This window comes from Emydura macquarii, unplaced genomic scaffold (assembly GCF_026122565.2).
Source record: "Emydura macquarii macquarii isolate MOO-44397 ecotype Brisbane River unplaced genomic scaffold, CSIRO-AGI_Emac_v2 contig_1363, whole genome shotgun sequence".
NCBI classification, from domain to species: domain Eukaryota; kingdom Metazoa; phylum Chordata; order Testudines; family Chelidae; genus Emydura; species Emydura macquarii.
Window position 1 is genome coordinate 7,843,951 of NW_027131500.1, and position 6,138 is coordinate 7,850,088.

Here is a 6,138-nt window from a genome sequence, read left to right on the forward strand (position 1 = left end):
TTACATCTCTCCAGTCTGAGAACGGACCATTTATTCCTACCCTTTGTTTCCTATCATTTAGCCAGTTACTGATCCAGGAAAGGACTTTCCCTCTTATCCCAGGACAGCTTTCTTTGCTTAAGAGCCTTTGGGGCGAGACCTTGTCAAAGGCTTTTAAAAAATCCAAGTACGCTATGTCCACTGGATCACCCTTGTCCACTGACATACCAAGGACAGAGGTGCCAGGGCTCAGCCCTGGCACAAATTAAGAACTAGGTACAAGCCCTTGAAACTTGAACACAATGGGCAGGATTCTTATTTTACAGTGCTTCTATTCCAGTCTAACACCATGAAATTACTCCTGCTACACACTGGTGTCTGTGAGCTCAAATTGGGCTCAGAAGCTACAATATTTGTAATAAGACCAAATTCTAGTATCAGATCACGCAAACCTGACATTTAAGTCAGTAAGAGTTGTGTGTGCATATTCCAAGGCTGCACAGGGTAAATAGAGCAGTGACTAGCAAATACTTAAAATAAGGCTTAGCATTGAATGAAGCAGACAAACATTTCAGCAATTTGCATGAAATGGCAATAGTTACTCAGTTGCATTCAGAGATACATAGCAATTACAATGAAAATCATTGCCATAGTAAAAATTAAAGTATTTTGGCATTTTTATTTTAGTTATTTCCTTAAATTAGGCCTACATTTTATTTATGGATTTCTCTCTAACTACCCTGTTCCTGGATTTCCTTGTTCTATGCATTGAATAGTAAGGTGTTCAATGGAATTGCACACATACTCTAATTGTTACACTTTAAAAAGGTGGATGATTGAAAAACATTAGCAGCTTTTGCTAAATATTACCCTAGTAGTTCTAACTTTTGTTTTATTTAATTTTTTTTTTTTTTTTAAGAATCAGTGTGCATTTTTCTTCTTCTTCTGTTGTGTATGGGTTATATGTTTTGCTTTTTAAAGAATTTGTGTTTAAAATCAGTGGTGTAAAAACAAATCTACCCCTCCCTTTTTTAACCTCCATTTGCTCTATTGTCTATTGAAGTCAATCTTATCTATAAGGGAAGGCAGGCAGTTCTATTTGCAATTGATGTTGATGCTGCTTCTTGTGGATGCTAAGCAGAGGATGCTAATGGCAAGGGCCTATATCCACTCCAGGGTAGGAGTTCCCAACCCACTGATGGACTTAGTCTCCAGCACTGCAAGCCAGAACAACTCTGCTAGTATCCTTTTTCTTGCACCCTTACTTAGCCCTCTCTTATTGGGCAACGGTATGAGAACTTGATACATTCACTCAAAGGATATTGCTCCTCAAGGAAACATTGGATTGATCCCTAATGCTGCTAGCAAAAATAACTGAAGTCTTCTGGATTAAAACAGTTAGACAGTCTTTCCAAACATCATGATTACTTCAGTACAATTTCTAACATGAGATTTATGTGCATTTGTATCTAGTAAAAGTAACAAATGCTCTTTAACGCTGTGTTATGCTGGTTCCTCCCTACCCCCCAATCACTTTCCCGTTCAGCTACCATAGTCAGTGATTATATGGTTTAGCATACTTTGATTCAGTTGGCACTGGTTAATCACCGATTCTTAGGGATTAGATTTTATTTTACTTCTTTAAACTACATCATATAAAGAAAGCTTCTTCAGTGAATTTTGTTCGACCAGGATATCAACAGGAGAATGAAGAGATCTTAAATACCAGGATAAGTGTTAAAATAACCTGAAGAGACTTTGACTTTAAATCCTCTTTCTTTTCACAATTTAAAACTGCCATGCTGTTCCCTATTATACCTAGGTAGATTATAGAAGCAGAGTTTAGAGATGAAAAAGCCTATTAGGTAAGCCTGTCCATCCACAATCCTAGGACACTGACATTTTTAGAGAGATGGCACTTTACCAATCCACAGGGTATAGAACTCTACTCCTGACAGAATGAGTTTCCATTTGTGGAATCAGTGATCTCACACCCCTTCTTGTTTTTTCTATATAAGGCAAGCATGTGGCCCAAAGCTTTGCCTGTTTTAATTTTTAAATGCTACAAATCTATGGTTTGATGTACACAGTTAACATTTTTCAAAAAAAGTAATATCTGGATATTGGCAAAAGAGAATGTGGACATTATTTTGATTTATATTGTGGTAGTTAGAATTGGTTGAAAAAATTCAAAGTTCATTCTTTACTGAAAAAGATAATTTTTAATAACAATTTGCATAAAAATATTCCCCAAATATCATCAACTAGCTCTAGTGGTAGTGCCCCATCACAACTAGCCCTATGGTGCTAGGTGCATGGAAACATACATGAAAATGAAGTCTTTTCCTTGAAGATCTTACTTGTTTCTGTTGTTCTCAAATTAGATTGTAAGTGTGATGAACAAAGGAGACAGGGAGAGAATTGTAATGGAGATAACATCTGCAACTGTGTGATCTTAACTTTGGTTCCAAATTATTTAAAGGTGATTTTGTTTTTGAAAGGCCCAATCCAACTCTCATGGAAGAGAGCAGAAAAAGATTACTTTTTACTTGAATGGAAGTAAGATTGGGCTCTAAATGAATAAAGTCATCTACCCCAACATGCCATGTATCCTAGTCACTGACAGACATCACAGCAGAAGTAGGTTGTGAGGATGGATTTGAAGGAGTGGATAATGACCTCATGGATAGATTCCTGGAGAACATTCCGTGCATAAGCAAAGCATGAAGAAAAGCAGAGAGATGTTTGTGATAGAAACAGGTTAATGATATTTAAGTCTAGCATCACTGGTGTAGTGGAGAGGATGGAAATGATAGAGATTTACCCTCCAACCCCATCCCATCCTAGCGTCTGACTGAAATAGTTTTAAAAAATTTATTATAAAAACAAAACATGTGCCACTGTTAGGCCGATTATCACATGTATTACACACAGCTGAGATAATAAATCCTGAAACTGGAGATTAACATTAAATTCCAAACCTGAAAACTGTTGCTGTAGTCCTTATATAGTCAGTGATAGTTTTGCTTGAATCAAGTCTGCAGGATCTGGCCTTCAACAAATCATTTTCAATTAACTTTAAATTGAAATAAATGCATTATTTGTCTTTTTTAAAGAATTAATACATTTAAATTTTATGAAGTTTTTTGAGCATCTAAATGAGCATAAGAGATGACAGAAGAGGCAGAGTTAGAAGCATCATACACAATTGATCCACATTTTTTTTGATGTTTCAAAAGAAGCAGGCACTTAGAGGAATGTTGTACCTAAACTGAAAAATATAGTTCTATTTTTAAACTAAATTCTAATGAAAGATACTTACTTTTCTATTCTGTTTTCAAAGATCTAAAGATCATGGTGTCTTTAGTAATGAAAATAGATGCACAGGCTAGATTGATTATACCTTTTAATGATAATCACATTTATTTTATTTTGTTTTGTTTTCTTTTTTGTTCTGTTTTTTTCCCTTTTTGGTCTACCCTCCCTTTTTGATGCAAGTGTTTTGAGGGAATGCTTGATGGAAATGAAATCAATGAATCATTGCGACGTAGCAATGGCTTGAGAAGTGCCGAACCTGTAGACGGGACATTGGCTCAAATCTACAGTACAAATTTAAGGGTAAACTATGTAGAAGATGTCCATTTGTCATAATGTGATATCCAGTCATTAACAAAGGCCCTGTTCTTTTGTCTGAACTAATGTTTTCCCATGTGGACTCCATTAACCTTCATTATTACCTGTATGTGATGATGTGAAGTATTAAAAAGGTGATTATTTTGTTAATTCACTAGTCCATGTGTGTACATATGGGATTAAAACATGGAATTAAAATTTGACTTTCTGCTATTCTGAAGGAGGCTTGAAAATTAACATCAGAGCTAAGAAATAATTTGGATAAATATTTTAAAAAGCTTATTCAGCTATTTTCACTACAAATAATGCTTTCTGCAAAAAATGTGGAGTAAAATATTAAAATGTCCGAAATATCTCAAAGGTTACAAATAAATCCTGAAACTATTATTATTACTTACAGCCAAAAATTACAGTGAAGTTATTTTCAGCATGTATATTATTCCTCAGGAAAAGTATATTTAAAGCAGGTCTCAAAACAGAAAAACAGTATAGTCTTGAGCTAAGCTAAGGAATTTAAATCTTTTGATCATATTATACTTATGTATTTTATATAGGGATACTGATATGCAAATAAAACCAACCAGCTCATTACCTTCAAGCTTCCTAAGAATTCTGATTGCATTACAAAATCTTTACCAACATTTATGAGCACTCTTTAATTACTATAATTTTTTTAAGAGCTGGTAAAACATGTATATTGATAAAAAAAATGTATATGCAACTGCACTTTGAAGAATTTTAATGATTAATTTCTTAAGCAGTATACATGAGAACTATTTGTTTATATTAAAACTTCAAAGGCTTTTACAAAAAAATTATAATTTTTTTAAGCAATTACACATAAAGACAATGCACTAGAAAAATCATAACAAGGAAGCAATTTTTTTGCCTTTATACGTCCTAAAATGAAGACTTGAGTTTTCAATGCACTTTTTGAAGGAGATATTCTATGGTCCAGATCTTTTGGTGGTGTTACCTCCAGCTGGTGAAGCCATTCGGTGAGGAACTGGTCAATTATAATAAATGATATATAAATAAAACTGGGTTAAAAAAAGAATGAGAAGTTCATGGGGCATAGGTCCAATCAATGGACATTTGCCAAGATGTTCAAGGACACAAAGAGATGGAACATGGATGATTTTTTGGTTTTTTAATGCCAACACTTGTGCCATCAATGTTATTTGAGATGAGTTTATTTCTCTCAGATATATATGAAGAAGCATTCAGAAGACTAAGTTTCATTAAGACTTTGTTCTATGTTACTATGTCCCATTTTGGGGCCTGATCCTGCAAAAAACACAAGTATATGGATAGTTAGGCCCTTAATCAGATTCTTTTACTGGGTCAAGGTATTCAAAAATCTAGTGGCCAAATTCATCTTACATGTAACTCCACTGAAGTCAATGGAGTCTCAAGATGAATTTAGCACTTCATATTTCACCTGTTGGAAGTATAACAAAGATATTATTTCCCATGTTTTTCAGACAACAGAAGTACTGGTACCATAGTATTTAGTTTAAAGCAACAGTTTTTTTAATCACGTCTCAGCATTTGCATCCTGCTATCATTTTGGATTTCTGTTATTTGTCCCCTTGTCTTATTAACCTAATGCTGACTGTTTTCTTGCTTTCATGTTATTTCTTCATTTTGTTTACTAGAATGCATTATTAATTATAATAAAGCCAGTTTAGAAACGTTAAACAGAGAATTGTGGATAAGTTTATAGGATTGCAACACAAATTTAGAAAGCATTTCAGTGGAATGGCAACCACTTACACAACCTTTGTAAATCTCTTGCCATTTGTGAATTGATCCAGCCATAGAATCTCTGCAGTAGAGTTGAGATTTTTCAAAACTCAGCCTAAGCTTTTCAATTTAACTGAATGCTTTTGTTTTTCCAGAATATGCTGATTTGTCAACACTAAAACTGTTAACAGGAAAGGAATGGTTTTGACACATTTCTCATTTTGAAAAAAATTTGAACGAGTTTTGAGATCAAGACAACCCACTTCGGTGACAAAAACTTCCATTTTTTGGGTTCAAAGGGACTTTTTGTTTAGAAGTTAGTTTATAGGAAAAAATATTAGAAAGTTTAAATCAAAATTAAATATATTGAAATGAAATACATTTCAACCGATCTGATAGGATTCTTTATTTTTGGTTCATGAAAAATTAAGATTTCCTCTTTTCATCCTAATTCAGGACAGGAAATTTTTCTGAGAACTCAAAGATTTTTCATGGGCTAGGGGGAGGGAAAAAAAATACCCCAAAAAACAGTTCCTTGTATCTTTTTCTTCTTGTATTCTTTTAAGGCAACAGCTTTCCTGGACTACACATCTTATTTCTCAATAATAATGAATAAATACCTTTTTTTTTTTTTTTTTTTTTTTTTAAATACTTTGCTGCATTTCAGAGCTCAAAAGCATATGATGGAGCAATTAAGCTAGATCAGAGAAGAACAAGAAATATCGAGTCTAAAATTAATACAAATGTGAATTCCTCAAAAGTAATTGGATTACTCTTCAG

The 6,138-nt window shown here is 33.7% G+C and overlaps 1 protein-coding gene across 1 annotated transcript in view; it reads left to right on the forward strand.

The window, feature by feature from the left end:
• The window catches only part of GLRA3 (glycine receptor alpha 3), a 126,312-nt gene that overhangs the window by 118,898 nt on the left and 1,276 nt on the right, over positions 1–6,138 (forward strand). The window lies entirely within an intron of this gene.